The sequence below is a fragment of the Phragmites australis genome, chromosome 3, assembly GCF_958298935.1.
Source record: "Phragmites australis chromosome 3, lpPhrAust1.1, whole genome shotgun sequence".
NCBI lineage: Eukaryota > Viridiplantae > Streptophyta > Magnoliopsida > Poales > Poaceae > Phragmites > Phragmites australis.
Window position 1 is genome coordinate 28,616,104 of NC_084923.1, and position 24,614 is coordinate 28,640,717.

The window sequence follows — 24,614 nt, forward strand, 5'->3', positions numbered from 1 at the left end:
CCACTTGAATGGAATATCTTTCTTTGTCAAATTGTTCAAAGGTGTAGCGATTGTACTGAAATCTCTCACAAATCGGCGGTAAAAACCAGCAATGCCATGAAAACTTTGAACTTGGCTCACATTTGCAGGTGTAGGCCAATCTTTTATTGCCTTGATTTTCCCTTCATCCACTTGTATTCCCTGTGATGTGACAATAAAACCAAGGAAAACTACACGATCTGTGCAAAAGGAGCACTTTGCAATATTACCATACAACTGTTCAGCTCGCAAAACTGCTAATACTTGACGAATATGATCAATATGTGAGTCCAAAGATTTACTGTAAATCAGGATATCATCAAAATATACAACCACAAACTTGCCAATAAAAGATCTCAAGACATGGTTCATTAAACGCATAAATGTAGAAGGTGCATTAGTCAAACCAAATGGCATGACTAACCACTCATATAACCCAAACTTTATCTTGAAAGCGGTTTTCCATTCATCACCAGGTTTCATACGGATTTGATGATAACCACTATGTAAGTCAATTTTGGAGAAAATGACAGATCCACACAACTCGTCTAGCATATCATCAAGCCTAGGAATGGGATGACGATATCTCACAGTAATAGCATTAATGGCACGGCAATCAATACACATTCTCCAAGATCCATCTTTCTTAGGTACCAAAAGCACAGGAACAGCACAGGGAGAAAGAGACTCTCGCACGTACCCTTTATCCAGAAGTTTTTTTTACCCGCTTTTCAATTTCCTTTGTTTCTTCAGGATTTGTACGATATGGTGGTCGATTCGGAAGAGTTGCACCAGGAACCAAATCAATTTGATGCTCGATGCCGCGAATAGGAGGAAGACCAGGTGGCACCTCATCAGGGAACATATCTTCATAATCCTGTAATAAATCAAGAACAACACTAGGCAATATAGATGTTAAGTCATTAGTTTCAGCATGTTCCTTGTACAAGAGTACAAAGAATGGTGTTGTGGCATTTCTCACATCTCTCAAATCACTCTTCCTCACTAACAAACACTCATTTTTTTGTTGAACTCGTGTGGTGCTGTCAGTAGGCTTTTTGGAGTAGGATGGCTTAGGATCCGCTCTCTTACCACTGTGGTTCTCACTCAATTGTCTTTTCTCACTCTCCTCTCTCTTTTTCCGAGCAACATCAGAAGCATGGATTTCCTCCGGCGATAATGGAACCAGAACAACTTTTTTCTCTTTATGCACAAATGTATGCTTATTAGAGCGACCAAAATGTATAGAGTCCACATCAAATTGCCAGGGACGCCCCAATAGTATGTGGCATGCTTGCATAGGAACAACATCACAATCCACCTCATCATGATAATCACCAATGGAGAATGATAACCTCACCATGGAGGACACTTTGACAGTTCCTGAATTATTGAGCCATTGCATATGATACGGATGTGGATGACGGCGTGTCTGCAAACCAAGCTTCTCAACAAGTAGTGCACTTACAATATTATTGCAACTGCCACCATCAATGATAAATCGACATACCTGCCCTTTCACTTTGCATCGTGATTGGAACAAGTTATGCCTTTGTCCTTTCTCAGCTGCGACCAACTGTGTAGAAAGAACACGACGAACCACCAAAGAATGGTTTGATATATCCATGACATGGAACAAACTTGAAGAAGTAGATTGGAGAGATGGAGTAGATGAAAAAGACAATAGTGGCAACTCCTCGCCTACTTCAGGGACACAAATAACCTTGTCTACTATTGAATGAGTGCTCAGCAATACAGGAGAAGAAATATCAGCTTCCAGATCACTCAAATCAGCAAGAAGAGCATCAAAATCAGCATGAGTAATATCTTGGGCAATATCTGGAGTGGTAATTGATGGACTACTCAGCTCACCAACAAACTGAAATGATGGGCGTGCGAAACAATTCAGGTTTAACTCACAGTCACCGTCCTCAGCCTCATACTCATAAGTCTCCATATTCTCATCTTCTGAAAGTATGTCATCTTGTGCGTCGTCTGTATCACTTTGTGAATCATATGAACCATCAGTAAGAACGATAATAGTACGACGATTAGGACATTCAGCTTGTTTATGGCCATGTCCACCACACTTAAAACACTCAATGTTACTTGTCTTCTTCTTGCTATCGGAATGAGAAGAAGTAGAACGATTGAAAGTTGCTTCTTTGTTCTTTGCCTCAAATTGGTTTGGTGTTGGTCATCGACATGTTGAAGTCTGGATCTTCATAACCAGCATGTGCAATAGGAACTCTGCGGGCACGACCAACAAATTGTGGTCAACCAAGAACCGCTGGAATATTGTTGAGGCCATCCAATCGGCCCCGACCAGTGGCCTGTCCAGGATAAGGGGCAGATGCAGGTGCACGAGCTGCAGCCTCTGCTTGAATACGTGCAGCCTCATTCTCCAAAGTTGTACGGTCATCATCGCCATCCACTAGATGAGCCGCAAGTGGCACCTGAGGTGGTGTAACCTGCAGACCTTGCATCAGCTGTAGAAGGTGTGCCATTTGTGCTCGCATCTGCTGGAACTCCTCAAGAGAAACACCAGCACCCACATTTGAAGTGGAAGCATGTGTATCGTCATTGCCTGCCATGTTAGTAGTAGGAAAAAAATACGTGTATGTATGTGGAATCACTCCCTCACCCCTTACTTACCAATGTTCTTTGTCACCCTAAAGGTTGAGAACCGTGGCGGTAATCAGCAGTGGAAGAATGATTGTACCAGAGATGACGGTGCACAATTCTCGGGTTGCTTTGGGTGGGGTTGGGTGGGAAATTTTTTTGACAGGGCTGCAATCTGCAAATTAGTGATGCACAATCGAATAATAATCCAAGTGAATCACAAGCCTATGTTGCTGATCAAAGATATATGGATAGGAATGCAACCAACACAGTGAAAGCACAAGTACTTGAAAGATCTGCACCAACTGAATGCTAGCCCAAACTATGTTCTCTCTCTTTCTTTTCAACGACTCTATTTTTTTTTGTTTCAATCTTTTCAGGTGTCTCTTTTTTTTTCTGAATATATTTCTTTCTTTCTTTCTTTTTTTTGTTCTGCATATACACTCTCAGCGGAACAAACTCATATCACCAGAATAGGCTGGTCTAGGAACATGCACGAAAAGATATATGTGAAAGTTCAGGCTATTTTTTGTGGGCTTATTGATACACATGAAACAAATTGTAGTTCAAGAAGTAAAACTAGTATGTGGGAAATTGAATATAGTACTGTAGCAGCAAAGGCAGAAATATTCAATCAGCAACTAGACAATGACCCAATGGATTAAAACTCGAAAATACAAACTAAAACCAGATGCAAAAAGAGGCTAGGTAATATATATTTTTTAGAATATTCTTGGACTATAGGACAGAAAACAAATTAATCTAAACTAACAGGGTAGAACAATCCAACCGTGGCAACGGAGGCTCTGATATCAAGATGATATGATCGCGCTTACAGAAATACACGCGAACACTTTTTGTGGCCCGATCTTCACGGTGGAAGTAAGTAATTGAGATAACTGTCACCACGTGACCTAACGAAGAGGCAGTGCACCACGAGATTTTGCACACGCGACGAACTACCGAGACAATCGCCCTTCCACGTACCGACGAACCAGCCCACGCAATCACGCCGTTTAGACGTGAAGGCACGAACGGGATGAACCGCAGTTCAGCGTTCTGCAATCCCCTCAGGAATCGAAAGAACAAAGGTTGTAAGCCCCTCAAGACTCACTAGAATTCATATTATCACAAATATATGTTCTGATTACAGAATGGCAAAAAAGTCCCCGTGCCTTCCTCTACATAGCTATATATAATGCTTACAAGAAACTGAAATCTGTGCGTGCACACATGCATGCATGCAGATGGTGGGCATAAAGTCTATTATGAGCTTTATGGCTATTTATTTCTTTTTAACAGCAGGTAACAGCCACTCAATTCTGCATGCAATGGTTGCCTCTAGTGTCTTCTCTCCTTTATTAAGAGCTGTTCAATGATTTAATTGCTTGTAGCTCTTTATTTCTGATACAGTGCCTTCATATGCTAAATGCCTTTGGGTAAACCGTCATTTCTGAGAATCATAAAAGAAGAATATGAAAGTAGCATATTTCCTGAGATATCAGAATTAGATGAATAAAGGTTAGCATTCACCTGGGCTTGTATTTCCTTCTCTAGTTTCTTAGACCTGCTTCTAGTGATTGGTCCCACAATGTCATTAGCACTTGTATCAGATTTGGATATTGGATCCTTACTGGACATGTCCTCATTACTTTTGCCTTTGGTGCGGGGGCAAGCACTCTTAGCCCCTAACTTTTAGTCGAGAGGTGCTGCCTTCTTTCTGAGGTCAGGCAGCACTTTAGTTTTTTTCTGAAGGTCTCGTTTACCTTCGGTACGGGGGCAGGCACTCTTAGTTGAGAGGTGTGTCACCTTCTTTCTAAGGTCAGGCGGCACTTCGGGTTTTATTTCTAAAGGTCTCTTTTGCCTTTAGTGCGGGGGTAGGCACTCTTAGGCCTTGACTTTTGGTCGAGAGATGCGCCACCTTCTTTCTGAGGTCGAGCAGCACTTTAGCTTTTGTTTTCGAAGGTCTCTTTTGCCTTCGTTGAGGGGGCAGGCACTCTTAGCCCCCAACTTTCAATCAAGAGGTGAGCCACCTTCTTTCTAAGGTCAACAACATTGTCATTTTCATGCGTTAAATAGATACGTAAGGGTGTAATTGAATAACAATTATCTTACCACAAGAGCAAAAATGTTGTTGAAGGATATCCGATTTAAAATAAAGAAAACTAGGAAGTAACTTATATGGTTCGTACTTTTACACGGGTTTGCACCCGTCTTAAGTTGAAAGGTAAGGCATCTTAGACATTCCATACCTTGACTTTTATGGCGAGGCATCGGCCTGCCTCTTCTCGTCGATTGGTGTGCTTCCTTCTACTGAAGGTCTGCGTCACTTCGACGACAAATGCACATATTCTAGATGTGCACGCTATTTTCAGGGTAACTACATATATATTAAACAGGGTTTACAAAGTTCTCTGCCTCGTTAAAAACCTCACACCCTAAAGAAGAGTTCCCCTTGTGAGGAAAAGTGTACATCACCTGCACATTGTTTGGATTGAAATGTAGAATTTAAAATTACATAAATGTAAAACTTCCGCAGGTGCTTCACCCATTAATACGAAGTCACCCCTTTGATGTTCGCTACACATAAAATTTGCGAAGGTTATCCACATTCCAAGTGCGCGGAAGCTCTTCCCCTTAGGTAGTAGCTAGGTGACAAGATGCAGGCCTAACTGAACTCTTTACCAAGAAAGGTCCATCCCACTTGCTATGCAGCTTTCCCACAGTTGAAGCATTTGGGAGCTTTTGTGTTACTAGGTCTCCAGGCATGAACTCATTTGGGGATATTTTCTTGTCTCTCCATCTTTTAGTTTCTTCTTGATATTTTGTCAGGTTTTCGACGGCCTGCATTCTGATCTCCTCCAGTGCATCCTTGGATATCAATTCTTCGCTTTGAGCTAATTCAGGTGTGACTCTAAATGATTTATTTTTACATTCCTCTAGAGTCATTGCCTCTTCTCCGAAGAGCAAACAAAACGGTGTGAACCCTATTGGTCTCGTTGCCATTGTCCTTACTGACCATAAGACCTTCAGCAATTCTTGGACCCATTTTCCTTTCGGCAGGCATTGTAGACGCCTTGCGACACCAGTTAGGATGATGCTATTTGCCCTCTCCATAGCTCCGTTTAACTATGAGTGATACACTGACGCGAAGCGGACTTTGATTCCTATGTCTTCACAGAATTGCTTGAACCCTTCGCTGTCAAATTGTATGCCATTGTCAACTGTCACTTTGCGAGGGATGCCAAAATGGCAGATGATGTTTTGCCATAAATTTTTTTGTACATTTCTTGATGTTATGTTCACCAACAACATTGCCTCCACCCATTTGGAGAAGTACTCTACTGCGATGACAGCATAGCGCAAATTTCCTAGGGCAGCCGATAACTGTCCAATGATGTCAATCCCCTACCACATTAAGGGCTAGACCAGCGGAATAAGCTGTGTCTCTGTCGAAAGAATATTCAAGCCCTTGGCCGAATATTGGCACTTCACGCAGCTTCAGACTATGGACTCCGCATCAGAGATGTCCTTTGGCCAAAAGAACCCGTGTCTGAACGCTTTCTTGACAAGTGCTTGAGTGTTGATATGTGAGGCACACAGTCCTTCATGTATTTGTCTCAGCAATTCTTGCCCCTCTGCCTGGGATATGCACCGAAGCATTGGTGCACAAACTCTCATCTTGTACAAATCAGCCCCCACAATTTTATAGTTTCTGGCTCTTTGCACCATACGCTTCGCCTCCACACGATCTTTTGGTTCATAGTGACCCCGAAGGTAGGCCATTATAGGGGAGGGCCAATCTTCACTATCAATAACAGACAATACATGACACTTGCGGTGGGGCCTCGACAGCTTGGACCTTCAAGTTCTGATAAAAGATATCTGGCAGGTTTGTTAGATGTTGCGCCGTAGCCTTAGCGAGGTCGTCGGCCTCAAAGATGTATTTCTTGTTATGCTTTTGATTGTGAACCCCAAGAAATATTTTTCCATGCTTCGCACTGCTGCGTATACTTAACTAGCTCTGGCTCCTTCCTCTGAAATGTCATGTCAATCTGACTTGCAACCAGTCGTACGAAGCCTAAGGAAAACTACTTCGTATTCTGCGATGTTGTTTGTCGATCGAAAATCAAGTCTGGTGGTGTATCGCAGCTTCACACCTAAGGGCGAAGATACAACTGCTATCGCGTTGGCACCCTAAGTCCCCCAGGCTCTATCACAATACACTATCCATATTAGGTCTAATGGGATTTCCTCTAGCCCTTTAGCCTATGGCGTCCAGTCTTCCAAAAACTCCGCTAAAGCATGGGATTTTATTGTCGTTCTTGCGATGAAGGCCAATGTAAATGGTGCAATCTCTGTGGCCTATTTTCCAATATGTGGCTTCACGATTTTCAAACATGTCGCAAAGGGTTAAGGAGGTAGGTACTGTTATCATGCGAGCTGTGAAATAAGGTGAGATTCTGCATTGCCATCACCACTGTGTAAGCTATTTTCTCCATCTCAAAATGGAACCTCTTCGACCCTGTCAAGGCTTTCAAAACATAGTATATCAGAAATTGCTATGGCTTTTCATTTATTGCATCTCTTGGACAAGTACATCACTTATTAGCAAAGGAGACGCCGCTATGTATAGCAACAACCCAGCCTTCGGATCTGGGCTGGTCAAAGCTGTGAGCTTCGTCAGGTATTTCTTTGACTCATCAAAGGCATCCTGCTGCTCCACATCCCACTTGAAAGGGTCAGAGCCTTTAAGGGTTTTGAAGAAAGGAATGCTTCACTCGGCAAATCTAGTAATGAATTGGCTTAGAGCTACCAATCTTTCGGCTAAGTGTTGCGCTTGTTTCTTGCTCTGGGGAGGCCTCATATCATATCAAGTATTGCTTGTATTTTCTGGGATCTACTTTGATGCCCCTTTTCAACACCAAGAAGCCCTGCAATCTTCTGGATCACACACCAAATGCACATTTTTTTGGGTTTAGCTTTAGCCTTGCACCTCGTAGACTATCGATGGTTTCCCAAAGGTCATCGAGGTGTTTGTCTTCCTTGATGCTTTTGACTACTATGTGACTTCAGCACTATTTGTACCAGCATTCCGAAGATCGAAGGCCATCCATACAAAATAATATATGCCGAAGAAAGTTCTGAAACTTGTTTTTTTCCTCATCCTCATTTGCCATCCAAACATTTCATAGCCGGCAGCGTTGTCCACTAACTGATCAATGCCACAGAAAAGGGAAGTCATCCATCGGACATCCATTATTAAGGTTTGTGAAATCTACACACATCCTCTATTTTCCATTACTTTTCTTGACTAGCACCTAGTTGGCCAGCCACTCTGAATGCAATGCTTCGCGTACTACCCTGGCGTCAAGCAGCTTTTGCACCTCAACTTTCGCTGCATCTTCCCTCTCCTTTGAAGCCTTTTGAAGCTTTTGCTTCTTTGTCTTTGCATTTGGGTCCATATTTAGAGTATGTTGGATCATTTCTCTATTTACTCCTTGCAAATCCTTCAGCGACCAAGCGAAGACATCTTCTTTGTTTTGAAGGAACTATGTCATCCTTTGCTCGGCCTCCTTTGTCATCTCAGCTCCAATGACAACTGCTCTGTCTTGCCTATCTTGACATAGCAGCACCTTCTTGGTATGGCCTTTGGGTGTAGCCTTTGTCACCGTTGTGTCTATAGTTGTTCTTCGCACTCCTCAGGTGTCATCGGAGCCTCTGCCACTACATGAACATTTTGCCTGCTTGGAGTATTTCCCACTTCAATCCTACGAGTCAATTGTTGATCTCCAAATACTATTACAACACCTCCGAGACCGGGCATTTTCATGCACAAGCAACCATGGTGTGGAATTGCTCTGAATTTGTTTAGGATTTCCCGTCCGAAAATTGCATTATAAAGATAGGTTATATCAACCACATTGAAGGTGATATCCTCGGTCCGAAAGTTAGACCCTTCGCCGAAAGAAATCGAGATCTCTATTTTTCCCAAAGCATTAATTGCTTTCCCCCAAAGCCTAGCAACAGAGATCCAGCCTGCTGAAGGTTATTTCGCTGTAGGCCCATCCTATCAAAAGCTTAGTGAAAATGATGTTTGTCGAACTCTCACCATCTATGAGGATTCTGTGCACTTCGTTCCCTAAAATGTTTGCAGTGATGACGAAGGCATCCGTATGTGGGTAACATAGAACCCTCATGTCTTCCTGTGAGGAGGTTATTGGCACATGAGAAACCTCATGATGCAAGATTCTTGCAAGATTGAAGGTCTGCTTCCCTAAGTTTTCTTTCATGGCTATAACCTGCGGTGAAGGGATAGCTGACGTCCTAAGAGAGGGGGTGAATTAGGACACTTAGAACTATTTTGACTCCAAAAATAACATAAGATAAACATATATCAATTTCTATCTAAATGTGCTTTAGATTTATCTAGTGTGTCTACTCTATAGATCAAAGCGCTTGCAACCTATGTGGAAACGTAAATAAGGTAGAGAGAGCAAACTCGACACAAGGGGTTTTTTCCCGTGGTATTGATGGCATGAATACCACCCTTAGTCTATGTTGGAGCTCCACAAAGGATATGCTCTCGGTCGGCACCTGGTCACGGATCTTTAGCCACCAAGTCACAAAAACAAGGCCTCCACCCGGATATGCCACCAAGCGAGAAAGGATAGGTCCGCTTGAGTGGGAGGCATCGTAGCCCTCGGTCACTTGCGGAACATGATAAGGATCCTTTTCGCAACTCTGAGTTTGCAACATAATGATCCTTATCTTCTAGTTGGAATTTGCTTTCAGAAGGTACACAATATGTTGTTTTGTTTTCCAGCACCTAGTACTTATTAACCCCCGACGGTTTTGAGCACCTAGCCTCTAGTACCTAGAATCTGAGGATGCATAAGCAGAAAAGTAAAGTGGAAAAATAATTCGATCAACTTCCTAGGCAATATGATCTTTATTATTATGAAAGGTACTCTTAGTACTTGCACTTGGGACTTACAGAGTTTATTGACAGCCCACAAGCTACTGTAGACCTATTATCTTAAACCTAAATGACATAGACTACATTAAGCTGATAAGTAGCGACACTTATTACTTTGAGGGTAGCATAAGCGCTGTTACATGAGTTCCAGACTAGACATGGAACTAGGCCCCCAAGTTCCTTGCTTGCTTGGTGTTGAGTTGCCATATGGAGACTCCGCTTGTCACACGGCGACCTGCCTTGGTTCAACCCTGGATGGTGACGACCCATTCGGGCCCTGAGATCTTCACACACTGGTATGCTGATGCGAGGATGACCGATCTTCCGTAGGTGATATGATAAGTCAATTTGGTGAAGATTCATTTTTCATGATCCAAAGGCTCCGATTAGAATAGATCAAGAACCCTTGCAAACACTACACCACTACTTTGTTGTTATCAACCGTGCCAAAACGTGGTTGACCTCACCAGAAAGGCTTTTCCTGCCAGCGTAATGAGAACACAAGTAAGAATAGGTAGATGCAATATAAATATTACTGATTACCAATGAGGTATTCGAGTTGGAGTTCAACGAACCGATAAACGATGAAACTCTCTAAAACAGAATAATCTAAGCTAAACCTGAGCCTAAACTATGACAGCTATTGTATATTTATAGGGGGACGTGAAGAGGTCAACATAGGGTTGTGCAGTTGTGGAAAGAGATGTACACAACCTATACTCCGACCCCGACACGATTACTTGACCCAACTAGGTTCAAAATGGTGTCACAACACCTAATTTTTGACTTTGACTAAACTATAAGAAATATTTGGTCGAGATCATATCCATTCGAAATGGCTCATCATAATATTTCCATAATGTCCAAGGTTGCCTGAAACAGACTTCATATGAGAGAGTTATGCCTGTTTTATTGACGTGCTGTCCTAAAACTCGATCACAACCACAACCATGACTAAAGCTCAGCATCGAGTTCGAGTAGACTTGGACTTAGAGGGGTGACGTCCGGGTAAGGTTGTGGTGCTTCTCCCATGTCCCTAAGCAATAAAATGTCACAAGAATTTAGTAGTAATCCATCCAAAGAAGTATGAATAGCGAGAAATGAGTTCACCTGGTGGTCTAATTGTCGTGCACGTGCTCTTGTTATTAGACCTTATATGATTTTAGGATTATTGGAGGTATTGATCGTATCTGAATGAGGCATGAGCTCATCATCCTCCCCCTCTTGAATTGGAGTCATCCTCGACTCAAACTCTTCTTCTTCTCCAAAGTAGGGCTTCAAATCTAATATGTTAAATGTGGGACTAACCCCAAAATCTACGGGTAGTTCCAATTTGTATGCATTGTCATTGATTTTCTCAATTATCTTAAATGGTCCAACAGCTCTAGACATCAACTTTGATTTTCTTAGTTTTGGAAACCTATGCTTCCTCATATTCAATCAAACTAGATCACACGGTTCAAATTTTATTTCCTTCCTATCTTTACTTCTAGTAATCCTATACTTTTCAGTCATGCTCTCTATATTCTTTTTAGTTGTTTAATGAAACCTAAGAATACATGCAGTACGTTTCTTAGTATCTAAGTTAAGTCTTTCAAAAGTAGTCAAAGATAGTAAATCAATAGGAGCATGGGGATTAAATCCATACACTAACTGGAATGGACTTACCTTGGTGGTGGAGTGTATTGACCTATTGTAAGCAAATTCAATATGTGGTAAACACTCTTCCCACATTCTCAAACTTTTCCTTAGAACAGCCCGTAACATAGTCGATAATGTACGGTTGATAACCTATGTTTGACTATCGGTCTGAGGATGAGACGTAGTAGAAAATAGCAGCTTCATCCCCAATTTATTCCAAAGTGATCTCCAAAAGTGAATAAAAAACTTCGTGTCACGATCCGAGACGATAGTATTACACACTCCATATAGTCAAACAATTTCTCTGAAAAACAAATCAGCTATGTTTGTAGCATCATCGTTCTTATGACAAGGTATAAAATGTGCCATTTTAGAAAATCTATCCACAACTACTAATATGATATCCCTCCCCCTCATTGTCCTAGGCAGTCCTAAAATAAAATCCATAGAAATATTCTCCCATGGTGCACTAGGAACAGAAAGAGGCATACAAAGACCATGTGGATTTAAGCGAGACTTAGCTCTGTTGCAAGTGGTACAACGTAAAACGTAGCGCTCGATGTCACGTCTCATCTTTGGCTAAAAGAAGTGGGTGGTCATCACATCTTCAGTCTTCTTTGCTCAAAAATGTGCTATCAATCCTCCTCCATGCGCCTCCTGTAACAGCAAAAATGAACGGAGCTAGCTGGAATGCATAGCTTGTTAGCACGATAGAGCAATTCTTCAGTCAGCACATATTTATTCCATATTTTTTCCTTCTTTACAATGTTCAAGCACTTCTTTAAAGTCTAAATCAGCAACATATAAGTCTTTAAGTGTCTCTAAACCAAACATCTTATGATCAAGTTGAGATAATATGGTATAACACCTAGAAAGCGCATTAGCAATCACATTGTCCTTTCCTTTCTTATGCTTTATGATATATGAAAAAGACTCAATAAATTCTACCCATTTAGCAGGTCATTTATTCAATTAAGCTTGACTTCTAATATGTTTCAGCGATTCATGATCAGAATGTATAGTAATTCTTTCGGCCATAGATAATGTTGCCAAGTTTCATGCACATGAACTAAAGCATACAATTCTTTATCATAGGTAGAATAATCAGACTTGGCCTAGTTAATTTCTTGCTGAAATAAGCAACAGGTTTACCTTCTTAAATTAACACACCTCCAATTCTAATCCCGCTAACATCACACTCTAGCTCAAAAGTCTTACCAAAATCAGGGAGTTGGAGTAAAGGAGCATAGGTAAGTTTCTCTTTCAACAACTTGAATGTTTTTTCTTGTTCAAGTCCCTATGTGAAAACCACTCATTTCTTTGTCAATTCATTCAATGGGATAGCAATAGTGCTAAAATCCCGCACAAAGCACCAATAGAAATCTGCAAGACCATGAAAGCTTCTCACTTGAGTAATAGTCTCAGGGGTTGGCCAACTCTTCATAGCTTCAATTTTTGCTTCATCCACTTCTATTCCCTGTGGAGTAACAATATAGCTAAGAAAAGAGACTCGATCTGTGCAAAAGATGCACCTTTTGAGGTTATCGAACAAATGTGCATCTCTCAACTCATTAAAAACACCTAGAGGATCAAAGTTTGACTCATGTGACTTGCTATAAATAAAGATATCATCAAAGTATACCACCACAAATCTTCCAATGAAAGCACGTAAAACTTCATTAATCAATCACATGAAAATAATAGGTGCATTAGTTAACCCAAAAGGTATTACTAACCACTCATACAAGCCAAACTTAGTTTTAAATGTAGTTTTCCATTCATCTCCAAGTTTCGTTCTAATTTGGTGGTAGCCACTAAGCAAGTGAATTTTAATGAAAATTATAGAACAACTAAACTCATCAAGCATGTCATATAGCTTAGGAATAGTATGATGATATCTTATAGTAATATTATTGATGGCTTTACAATCAACAGACATACGCCAACTATCGGCTTTGTCGTATGTACCCGCGATTCAAAAGGTCTTGGACTTATCGCTGAATTTCCTTAGCCTCTTTTGGATTGGTCCAATATGCAGCACAGTTTGGCAAAGTTGCTACTGGAATCAAATCAATTTGATGTTCTATTCCTCGAATTGGTGGTAATCCCAGGGGTTCAGCTGGAAAAATATCCATAAACTCCTACAAAAGATTAGCAACAACAGGAGGTAAAGAGTTAGATATGTCATCAAGTAAAACTAAAGCATCTTTGCATATCACAGCATAGCATGGCAATTCATTGTCACAAATTTTAGCAAGGTCAAATTTTGTAGCAAGCATAACACACCCTTTCAATTTAACTCCATCGAACTTAGAAGTTGTTGTCACCTTCTCCTTTTTGGGTGAAAAAATTTGTTTCGTTGCTTGCTGATTTTCGATTATTTTCAGCAATATCTTTTTCACATTTCACAATTTCAGCAGGGGTTAACGGTAGAAAGGTTATTACTTCTATCATGATGTGTTGCATCTGTATCAAAGTCCCATGGTCGACCTAGCAAAAGAGAGCATGGTTGCATGGATACTACATCAAAATCTGCACAATCATGGTATGAACCAATAGAACAATGCACCCTGGCCGTTTGCATTATCTTCATCTTACCGCTATTGTTGAACCATTGAATATGGTGAGGGTGAGGATGGGTTTTTGTCGGCAAGGCAATCTTCTCGATCAAATCTGAACTTACCAAATTGTTGCAGCTCTCTCCATCAATAATGACGCGAACACGGTAATCCTTGACTACGAGGAACATTTGAAATAGATTGTGGCATTGTAGCTATTCTACTTGCTCCATTTGAGTGCTTAACACTCGCTGCACAATGAGGGTCCTATAATTCTCCACGGGAGTAGAACCGAATTCTTCCTCATGGTCGATATTCGTCTCGTGTTCGTCCACTTCACCTGCAAAAGCATATTCATCCTCAACTTCACTAGCACTTATATATCCACCGACCTCTACAGCAATGTGCGCTCGCTAACTTAGGCAATCCTTCATGACATGGCCTATTCCCTTACATCGGTGGCAAATAATCCCAATCATGCGACTAGTCGAGGCAACCGAAGAAGAGTTCTTTGCTGGAGCCTACACACTAGCAGATTTGCTTACCTCGGAAGTGTGTAATGGTGCCGAGGGTACTGCTGATCGTGCTCTACTCAAGAAGTGGGCAATAGACCGTTAGGCTGAACGTGAGGTTTTTTTGTCTTGACACGGCATTGATTTTGATGTAGTCGAGCTTCCAAAATTGTTCCTTGGCCTCTGTTGTTATCCCTGTAATTCTTTCTCTGCCAAACATGCAAGTTGGAACAACCTAGGAATGTTGTCATATTCTTTGTAATCGACTATGTCCTAAATTTCACGCTTTAATCCTCCATAAAAGCGTGCAATTACAGTCTCTTCATCCTCAATAATATCACAACATAGCATGCCAATTTGTAGCTCATGATAATATTCTTCTACAGAACTATCACCTTGGTTTAAGCGCTGCAATTTCTTACACAATTCACATTTAAAATAAGGTGGAACAAATCGGTTACGCATAGCAACCTTTAAAGCATTTCATGTAGTAGGCGCTAATCCGTCAATGCATACACTATTCCACCAAATGATTGCAAAACTTTTAATTTCACTAGTGGCTTGGAACTAAATGAGTATTAAACTTCTGTTCTACCGTTATCTCCCAATGTAAATACCTTTCAACATCATAAGCAGCCTCAAAAGAAGGTATATTAAAATTAACCTTAGCAAATGGATCATCATTAATACGTGTGTTATGTTGCTGAAAATTATTACCTCTTATACTTTGACGGTTGAAGTTCAATCGGTTCCTTTTTCGTTCATCAAAGGCGTCAAGTTCTTGATTCAAAATTTCATCATCCGCGAAGGACTCCTCTTGTTCATGAGCTGCACCATGCGGATCCACTTGACCATTGTTCGGTGGCAGATTAATCAATCGATCAAAGCGTGTATTGAGCATTGCAATGCTTTTATTGAGTCGCTGCAATGCGGTATTCGTTCCTGCAAACTTCTTGTCAAGGTATTGAGCACCGCATCTGCAAGCTTCAGATGCTACTAGAGGATCCCAACCAGGTTCCTGAGGAGGCTCCTGAGAGACCCATGGCTGCACCAACCCGTTCCCCTCCATGCAAGAGGCTTCATCTAGAGGCCGCAGCAGGTGCAGCAAATCCCGCGGGTCTAGCAGGCGAGGAGTAGTATTGAGTTAGGAGGATGTTCCCCCTAGAATAAATTATTTAGACCTGTTTGTTTCAGTGGTCTTGTGTCGTCTGTATTAGTGTGTGTTGGATGTTTTTTTCTGTGATGTGAACCTTATTATGAGTTGGATCATTGTATGAGTGTTGGTGTAATGTGGGTGTTCTTCCTCCATGTTACATCAGTTTTCTTATAATAATATAATGATAGTTGAGAGTCATTTACTTTTGCTGTATCTATTCTTGTCATATCTTATCATTTTCTATCCACTTTTGCTATATCCTTATGTTCCCTGCTCATATCTTAGCTACCAACAGATGATAAACACCAGGAGCAGTTCAAGCAATGATGGCAGCAACAACAACAACAATAACCAGCAACCGCCACATCCACCTCCGCCACCTCAATTCAACATGGAAAAAATGATGGCAATGCAGACATATATCCTACAGGGTTTAGCTCAGGCTACGGCTAATCTGCAACAGGCTCCCGCACTAATGCAAGCTCCGCCCCCACCACCACCAAGCAGATTAGGAGAGTTTATGAGGACCAAACCTCCAGTTTTCTCCTGGACCGTTGAGCCAATGGATGCAAATGATTGGCTGAAAAAGATTGAAAAGAAGCTGCATATTGCTTAGTGCAACGATAGGGAAAAGGTGTTGTTTTCTTGCCATCAGCTTGCAAGCCCAGCAGCCAACTGGCAGGATGCCTACACCAATGCTCATGAGGATGTGCCAGCTGGAGCTATCAGAATTAAGAAGAAGGAGTTTCAGAATTTGTAGCAAGGACCCATGACTGTGAGCGAGTACGTGGCAAAGTTTACTCAATGATGGGTATGCCCCAGGAGAAGTGGATACTGATGAAAAGAAGTAAGAACATTTTCTAGAAGGTCTCAATGATGGGCTGCAATATGCCTTACCCACTCAGGGCTTTGCTAACTTTCAAGATTTGGTGGACAATGGTCTACTCGTAGAGAACAAGTGCCGCCAAATGGATAACAAACGGAAGATGGCTACTCAGGGACAGAGTTCAAGCAGCAATTCCCGTCCTCATTTTAATCCTCTGCCACAAGGACCAGTTTTTGGTCAACAAAACCAGAACAAGTTTCAAGTTCAAACACCAAATCCAAATTTCCAAATGTCTTGTGAAGTGCCACCACCAACACCCCAATTCAAGAATGGACCTCAGGTCACTCCCACGGGAAAAGGATGTTTCCACTGTGGGGAAGAAGGGAAATATTAATAAATGCTTGAAGAAGCAACCGAACAACACCCCAAAGCAGAATGGCAATGTAAATGCTCCAAGGCCATGTCAATATCAAGCTCCAGGCTGCAATGGAAATCAGGCACCTGCTATAATGTGCTCAACAGAACTACGTGTGTGGTCGAGTTAACCACGTCACTGCAGAAGAAGCCCAAAATGCACAGGATATGGTGCTTGGTATGTTCCTTGTTAACTCAAATCCAGCATCAATTTTATTTCATTCAGGAGCATCGCATTCTTTCATCACCACATGATATGTTGCAAAATATAATTTGCCAATTGTGCTTATGAATCAGCAGATGCTAATTAGCTCTCCTAAAGGGGAGATGAAGACAAAGTATATATGCTCAAAATTAAGCCTTAAAATAAGGGGTAGACTTTTTAGCCAACCTTATAGTTCTGGAGTCCAGTGGTATTGATGTTATTTTAGGGATGGACTGGCTAACAAAATACAAGGGTGTAGCATCTAGGCCCCTAAGCCTCTTTTCCTACTCTTATTACATTCCGCATTTAGCTTCTAGAATTTCCTTCATGCAAGTTTTAATTCCGCACTTTACTTATGTTTTATATGTTTGCATGTGTGTTATTATCTTTCTAGCTTGCTATATCGTCTAATTGCTTTCTAGGCTAAGGTTGCTTCTTGTTCTAGAAATTGGTAGTTGGTTTAGTTTTAAATTAGTGCCCTATTCACCCCCATCTAGGATCATTAGATTCTTTCAATTGGTATCAGAGCCTCACACTCTTGGCTTTAAATCCTAGAGCAATAGCCCCAGGGAATGGAAGTGGCGTGCTAAGGTTCGATAGAAAGAACTTCACCTATTGGAAAGTTCGCATGGCGAGCTATCTTGAGGCTATTTCCTCCGAAGTTTAGCTAGCCGCTTCCATTGGGTTTGATCACCCTTTTACCGATCAACAAGTTGGATGGAATGCTAAGGTTAAGAATGCTATTTTGAGGGAATTAGTAAAAAGTTTTCTCTAGAATTCATAGCAAGGAATATGCCAATGAGATATGGACCGCGCTTTGTGAAATTCATGAGGGGTCTAGAAAAATTCATGAGGAAAGATATCATGTGCTCATGAATGCTCTCAATCAATTCAAGATGCTTCCAAATGAGTTATGCAGTGATATGTATTCTCGCATGAACATGCTTGTAGAAGATATTAACTCTATTGAACTAATTCAATTGTCTCAAGGAGACGTTATTTGTAGGATCTTGGTGCTTCCAAAGCCACAATACAATATTATCATCTCTCTTCTTCATGAAAGAGACATCAATGACATGACTATCACCGGTGCCGTTAGAAAAATATGTGCTCATAAGATGTTCTTATTTGGAGAACATGAGTCTTCATCCAAGAAAAATCTTGTACTCAAGGTAAAGATGGTTGACAAGAAGAAGACGAAGATAAAGCTCCCATCATCAAGCGAAAGTGATGAAGAAGATAGTGATGATGATGACTCTGACACCGAGCTTGCTCTTCTTATAAGAAGAACTACAAGGATGATATATAAATTCTAAAAGAAGGGCTACAGTATGATCCCAAGAGGAACAAATTTTGCCCAAAGAAATTTGACAAGTTCGGTGGAGAAGACAAGAAGATGTGCTACAATTGTGGTGAACTTAGCTACATGTCATATGATTGCCCTCAACCCAACAAGAAGAACATGAATAAGGACAAAAAGATTGAAGCAAGATGAGGATAAGCACAAGAAGAAGAGCCAAGATAAGTATTCAAGGAAGACAACAAGAAAGATGGAGGACGCAAGGCCTATATTGTTGGTAAATGGGTGTCTGGCGAAAGCTCTAGTAATAACTCAAGTAATGATGAAGGCAACAATCTTGAGAGCGAAATGTAACAACATGGTGAGTAGTGATAATGATGATGGTCTTTCTCCTAGTGATTTTCTCTAAGCTCATGAATGATTATGCTACTATCATCAAGAAACAAAAAGCTAAAATCAAGTCTCTTGAAAATGCTAATGACATGCTTAGTTCTAGTCACAATGAGTTGCTTGCTAAATACAATGATGTGCCTAAGAAAAATGATGAAGTGGTTGCATCTAGCAAGTCTCTTAAGACTAGTAACAAAAAGCTAAAGCTTGAGCATGTTAACTTGAAATGCAAATACCAAGAACTTGAACTTGCTTATGATGCCATTGATTCTTCTCTAAATGAATTATCTACTACTAAAGTAGTTAAGATCAATGCATCTACATCTTGTGATGATCTTCTTAAAATACCTGCTCATCTTCATGTGATGATGTATCATCTTTAAAGACTAACCATGCAAGGGAAAAGGAGCTTAGGGATGAGATTACAAGCTTGAATTCATGTGTGGCCCGGTTGACTAAAGGGGAGTACAAGCATAAAGAAATCCTCATGAAGAATGCTATGTACTACAAAAAGAGAGGCATTGGTTGCTTACCAAACCTGATGGAAAAGATTATCAAGTTATCGGAGATAAACAAGTGCTTCATCAAAGAAGTTGGCTTCTATTGTCAACATTGTGAAGTCACCGGTCACCACACAAGGGAGTGTCCCATTCCTTCCAAACCTCTTCCCATTTTCCCATCTAAATACAAGTCTACATTTAATGGTCATCATTTTCTATTGCATAAGCTTAAGAATGGGAAAGTCATGGCTAAGTTTATTGGAACTCTGATAAGGCAGGGGCTGGTCCTAACCTTTCGGTGAGAGGGGATAACTCGATTTGGGGTGGATTCGACGTTGTGTTGCCCGACTACAACGATCAACAGGGGCGCTGCGCCTTAGCGACAGTTACATCGACTCCGATTTGTTGTTGTTCTTGCCGTGCCAAGAACAACCTTGAACCTGCTAGCAAATTGAAGAACAAGCAAGAACAAGTTGACAAGCAAACAGTGCACAGACCTTGCCAAGGATGAAATCGATACACACAAAGTTGGGGTTCTGAATCGAGTAAAACAGGTGGTCTAGCCGACACATGTGTTTACAAGGAAGAAGCTGAAGCTATCTTGCATCTAAACAAAACCCAACCTTCTTCTTGGTGGCTGCTGGTGCTATTTATACATAGGAGGCAGCCAGGAGGCATGGGGGGAAAGAAACCCTAACTTAGAATGGGCTCCTAGTGGGCTCTACGGGATACAAGGACCAAGGCACATGGCTAGAGGTCCGAATGTTCTTTCGCCGATTCTGAGAGCTCCGATGGAGTCTGATGCTGGTGTTGGATCCATATGAAAGTAGATGATGAGATCTTTCCAACAAGTGCTCATGGGCCCCAATCACCTTCCGGAGCAGAGAATTATGGACAAATCAAAATGGTGATGCCTGGAGGTCCGAACGTGTAGTCTGAAGGTCCGAATGTTCTTTCACTGATTCTGAGCAGCTTTGATGGAATCTGATGCTGGTGTTGGATCCATATGAAAGTAGATGATGAGATCTTTCCAACAAGTACTCATGGGTCCCAATCACCTTCCGGAGCAGAGAATTATGGACAAATCAAAATGGTGATGCCTGGAGGTCCGAACGTGCAGTCTGGACGTTTGGTCCGATCATCTTCTTGTTTACACCAGCATCCATCTGATGGTTAGCTTGGTTAATCTTGTGTCCAGCTGGTTCGTCTCCCAAGTTTCTAAGCATAAGAAAATCATCACAAGGCTTTTAGTAGTAACCTATTCGGAGAGGAACTTGTTTGGACAGCAAGGAACGACTTTACCTGATAATTGATTCGGCGTCCTCGAGCTCGAGTCATTGGTCCATGTTGTGCAATAGGCATGATTGTATCAATGGAAGGGATGTCCTCATCATCCTCCCCTTTCTTGCATTGGAGTCGTGCTTGACTCAAGTTCATCCTATTCTCCCATGTATGGTTGTAAATCTGCAACGTTAAAGGTGGGGCTAACCCCAAAATCTGCAGGCAGCTCAAGCTTGTATGCATTTTCATTAATCCTTTCTAACACTTTGAATAGTCCATCAGCTCTAGGAAGCAATTTAGACTTTCTCAAATTAGGGAACCTATCCTTTCTCAAATGCAACCAAACCAAATCACCTGGTTCAAAAGTGACATGTTTCTTTCCTTTGCTACTAGCAAGTTTATACTTAGCATTCATGCACTCTATGTTCTTTCTAGTGGTCTCATGCAGTTTTATCATTAATTCAGCATGTCGTTTAGCATCAAAATTCACCCTCTCCGAGGTTGGAAGAGTCAAAAGATCAATAGGAGTACGAGGCACAAACCCATAAATAACCTCAAAAGGGCATTTCTTAGTAGTAGAATGCTGTGAATGATTATAAGCAAACTCAACATGAAGCAAGCACTCTTTCCACATTTTTATATTCGTTTTCAAAACAGCCCTAAGCATGGTAGATAAAGTTCTATTCACAACCTCGGTTTGCCCATCAGTTTGGGGATGACAAGTAGTGGAAAATAAAAGCTTAGTCCCCAACTTAGCCCACAAAGTTCTCCAAAAATGACTAAGAAATTTTGCATCACGATCCGAAATAATGGTATTTGGCACACCTTGCAAACAAACAATCTCTCAAAAGAACAAATCAGCAACATGTGTAGCATCATCACTCTTATGACATGGTATGAAGTGTGCCATCTTAGAAAATCTGTCCACAACAACAAAGACACTATCCCTCCCCTTCTTTGTTCTAGGCAATCCTAGAACAAAGTCCATAGAAATATCCTCCCATGGTGCACTAGGAACAGGTAGAGACATATACAAACCGTGAGGATTAAGGCGCGACTTAGCTTTTTGACATGTTGTGCAGCGAGCAACAAACCTCTCCATGTCTCTCCTCATCTTGGGCCAAAAAAAATGACCAGCAAGGATGTCCTCCATTTTCTTGACACCAAAGTGCCCCATCAGCCCTCCTCCATGCGCTTCCTGTAATAATAACATACGCACGGAGCTAGTCGGAATGCATAGCTTGTTAGCCCTAAACACAAACCCATCAGTGAGGACGAATTTGTTCCATGTTTTACCCTCCTTGCAATTCAGCAACACATCTTTGAAATCATCATCATGTGCATATTGTTCTTTAATTGTTTCCAAACCAAATATTTTGAAGTCAAGTTGTGAAAGCATGGTGTAACGCCTAGACAAAGCATCAGCAATGACATTTTCCTTCCCTTTTTTGTGTTTGATGACATAGGGACAAGACTCAATAAATTCAACCCACTTGGCATATCTACGGTTCAGTTTTACTTGACTTCGGATGTGTTTCAAAGACTCATGATCAGAATGTATAACAAACTCTTTGAGCCATAAATAATGCTTCCATGTTTCCAAAGTTCGAATTAGAGCAAACAATTCCTTATCATAAGTAGAATAGTTCAAACTAGGCCCACTCAACTTCTCGCTGAAATATGCTATAGGTTTCCCCTCTTGTATCACATTCAAGCTCAAAAGTTTTATTGAAATCAGGAAGTTGGAGCAAAGGTGCATGTGTTAACTTATCTTTCAATGTGTTGAAGGTGTTTTTGTGTGCTGCAGCCCAAGTGAATGGCACACCCTTCTTGGTGAGTTCGTGCAGTGGGGCTGCAATGGTGCTGAAATCCTTCACAAAACGGCGGTAGAATCCAACAAGTCCAAGAAAGCTTCTCACTTGTGTGACTGTTGTGGGAACAAGCCAGCTGTGTATGGCTTCAACTTTGGCTTGATCAACTTCAATTTCCTGCGGGGTCACACAACATAGCCAAGAAAAGAGACTCGATCTGTGCAAAGGTGCACTTCTCAAGGTTACCAAACAAACGTGCATCACGTAGAGCATCGAAAACAGCACACAAATGATCAAGATGATCCTCTAGTGATCTACTATATATGATAATATCATCAAAATATACCACCACAAATCTGCCAATGAAGGCGCATAAAACTTCATTCATTAATCTCATGAAAGTGCTGGGTGCATTGGTGAGACCAAAAGGTATGACTAACCACTCATATAGACCGAATTTAGTTTTAAACGCTGTTTTCCATTCATCTCCTAACTTCATGCGAATCTGGTGGTAACCACTACGCAAATCAATTTTAGAGAACACAATTGAGCCACTTAGTTCATCAAGCATATCATCTAGCCTAGGGATAGGGTGACGATATCTGATTGTAATGTTATTAATTGCTCGGCAATCTACATACATACGCCATGATCCATCTTTCTTAAGAACTAAAAGCACGGGAACAGCACAGGGGCTAAGAGATTCACACACATAACCTTTGTCAAGCAATTCTTGTACTTGGTGCTGAATCTCTTTAGTTTCTTCCAGGTTAGTCCTGTATGGCGCACGATTGGGCAAGGAGGCCCCGGGAATGAGATCAATCTGGTGCTCAATCCCTCGAATTGGTGGTTGTCCCGGTGGCACCTCCTTTAGAAAAACATCAGCGTACTCTTGCAAAAGGTTAGTGACAGTAGGAGGCAAAGAAGTAGAGATATCTTCGAGTGGAAACAATGGTTCTTTGCACACCAAAGCATAGCAAACAACAGTGCTAGCATCAATTTCCTCCAAATCAGATTTAGTAGCAATGAAACAAGATCCTTTCAGCTTAATCTCATTCTTATTACCATGAACAGATTTGGTGTTTTTCTTTTTATGTTTTTCAAGTTCAGTTGCCACAATCTGATTTTTTTTCTCTTAGCATTCTCAAGATTTTTCAGTTTGCTAGCTCTAGCAATTTCATCTTTCAAAATGGCCTCAGGCGACATAGGATGCAACACAAGTTTTTGCCATTATGCACAAATGAGTACTGATTTGATTTGCCAAAATGCAAGGAATCTTTATCATGTTGCCATGGTCTACCTAACAACATAGAGCATGCTTGCATAGGCACAACATCACAATCAATACAATCATGATAAGAATCAATGACAAAGTTAACTCTTACCAACCGTTACCTTCACCTTGCCGCTGCTGTTGAGCCACTGAATGTAGTAAGGCTGCGGGTGTGGCCGTGTGTCCAATGCAAACTTCTCCACCATTTCAACACTTGCCAAGTTGTTGCAGCTCCCTCCATCAATGATCACGCGGCAAGAGTGCTCCTGGATCACACACTTGGTCTGAAACAAGGTGTGTCGCTGATTTTGTTCAGCCCTCTCCATTTGTGCGCTTAGCACTCGCTGCACTACAAGGCTTTCATAGTGCTCTGCATCTTCGGCCCTAATATGCTCTGCATCTTGGTGGTGTACATCATCTTCCCCTGCATTGTTAGCTGCAAGCAAAGCATATGTTTCTTCATCTAAATCACTAGCAGAGGAATACCAACCATCCGCTCGCACGACCAAAACAAGTGTGCTTGGGCATTCCTTGCGCACATGACCATAGCCCTTGCAGCGTAGGCATTGAATGTCCCTTGTGCGTCCCGATGATGCCACTAAGGACGAACTCTTAGCAGGCGTGGCTGCTGCCCCTCTTGTTGGTTCAGTTGGACATGGTGCAGAATTTTTTGTGGAGGGACGCGGCTTGCTCGAGGAGGATGGTGCAGCTGCTCGGGTCGATGTTGCAGCAGCGATGGAAGGCGTCCAAGAGCTAGCACGACCTGCAGGAATGTTAGTTATCATGCTAGCTCATCGTCCCTGCACTTCTCTTTCAGCATTGCAAGCAAGATGAAACAAACGAGTGACTAAATTATATTCTTTATAAGCTAAAATATCCTGAATCTCCCGGTTCAGCCCACCCATAAATCTGGCCATAGCAGCGTCCTCATTCTCCTCTAAACCACAACGAAGCATGCCCATTTGCAGCTCTTGATAATACTCTTCTACAGATTTAGTGCCTTGTCTTAGTTGTTGAAATTTATATAATAAGTCACGTGCATGATAGGAAGGAACAAATCTAGCCCGCATGACTCGTTTCAAGGGTTTCCAAGTTTGTGGAATATTATTTGGGTTCTTACGATGGTAC

General features: G+C 41.5%; 1 pseudogene; it reads right to left on the reverse strand.

Annotated features, from left to right (window-relative positions):
* Positions 1-209: 209 nt before the first annotated feature.
* On the reverse strand, positions 210-2,612 carry LOC133910636 (uncharacterized; annotated as a pseudogene).
* Positions 2,613-24,614: the final 22,002 nt, after the last annotated feature.